Here is a 1,977-nt window from a genome sequence, read left to right on the forward strand (position 1 = left end):
GAAAGTGTTAGAAGAATAATGCATTAGAATGTTTGGCATTAAATCTTTGAATGATGATCATGATTGCAATGTTCTTAGTATGAATTCTTTGAATATCCATGATGCTAATGATATGCAAAGCCACAAGCTTGGGGATGCTATGTTTGATGAAGATGATATTTTTTGTCCCCCAAGTTTTGATGAGCAAATTTATTTGATGATAGAATGCCTCCTATTTATGATGATTATATTGATGAATGTGGATTTGGAAGAGTGTTTGTGACACTTATAGGAATAGCCCAATGGATTGATCGGAAAGAATAACTTTGAGGTGGTTTTGTACCCTACAATAATCTCTTCGTTTGTTCTCCGCTATTAGTGACTTTGGAGTGACTCTTTGTTGCATGTTGAGGAATAGTTATATGATCTAACTATGTATCCTTGTTGAGAGAATTTGCACTAGTGAAAGTATGAACCCTAGGCCTTGTTTTGAAGCATTGCAATACCGTTTTCGCTCACTTTTGTTACTTGCTACCTTGCTGTTTTTATAATTTCAGATTACAAAAACCTATATTTACCATCCATATTGCACTTGTATCACCATCTCTTCGCCGAACTAGTGCACCTATACAATTTACCATTGTATTGGGTATGTTGGGGACACAAGAGACTCTTTGTTATTTGGTTGCAGGGTTGTTTGAGATAGACCATCTTCATCCTACGCCTCCCACGGTTGATAAACCTTAGGTCATCCACTTGAGGGAAATTTGCTACTGTCCTACAAGCCTCTGCACTTGGAGGCCCAACAATATCTATAAGAAGAAGGTTGTGTAGTAGACATCAGTCCACTAAGAGCAACTCCAATAGCTCCCCTAAAATACTTTTCTAAAATCACTTTTCTAGGATGACCGTAAAATTTGAGGGACCTTTTCCTATGACAACAGTTCCCGTAAACATCTTCCTCCATTTTTTTCATTAAACAAGGCTAGAAATGGCCAAGGACCCGTAAGTTGGTGACCCGGTGTGGCGGTGCCCAGTGATGACATGGTGGCGTGGCGATGATGTCGTGGTCGTGTGGCAATGGCGGCGTGGTGTGGCCGCAGTGCCCAGTCTAGTGGCATCCGATGGCAGCCCCGTGTGGCGATGACCCGACGCGACGCAAGAGTCTCATTGTCGTGAAGTTTCAAGCGGTTATCCATCCATCAAAATTATACAGGAAAAGTTTCTTCACGTAAACTTGCAGGACGGAGAAGGTGATTATACGGGATCCCGTAAAAGTATTCGGGTTTACGGGAACTGTTGGGGGCATTTTTTTGTCTCAACTTCTTGTAAACGGTAGTTTTTTAGGGTGCTCTAACGCCAATTTCTTTTCCGGGTAAGAGCATCTCTAGCATATCCCGTATATCGCCGTCCTGTGAATTTCATTTATAGTATCCCGTAACAAAATTTGCGAGACGACGGACAGATCGGCAGAACAGATCCCGTTAAACATTGCCGGATTCCTACTCGATTTGAAAATCTTGTTTGCGCCATAGATCATCATACAACTAAGATAGTTCTGCACATAGCACACCGATAGATAGTTCAAACTTAAACTACTAAAACTAGATAATTCATACTAGCATCTACTCCTTCCCGAAGCCGTCGTCGTGGGGCGGGGGTTTGTTCTTGTGGAGGGTGTGGTAGATGAGCGTGCCAGAGAGGGTCGAGGCGAGTTGGTACTCCTCCCGGAGCGCCAGCATGCGCGCGGCCGCAGCTGCATCTCCGGCAAACGGCGACCTTCTTCGCCTGCCAGCAGGTGCACTCGGCCGCCTGGAGGCATTGGATGGACGGATCAAAGAGCCGCCTGAGGCGACGGAAAGTCCCCCACGTCGGCGCTCCAGCGCTGCGGGACATCCGACACGGGTGTGCGCCTGCTCCTTGTGCTTCTCCGACACGGGAGGGTAGAAGGAGAAGCTGTCGGCCTCGTCGCCGTTGTGCCGCTTGCGGCTGCCGCTC

This window comes from Triticum dicoccoides, chromosome 6B (assembly GCF_002162155.2).
Source record: "Triticum dicoccoides isolate Atlit2015 ecotype Zavitan chromosome 6B, WEW_v2.0, whole genome shotgun sequence".
Classification (NCBI taxonomy): Eukaryota; Viridiplantae; Streptophyta; class Magnoliopsida; order Poales; family Poaceae; genus Triticum; species Triticum dicoccoides.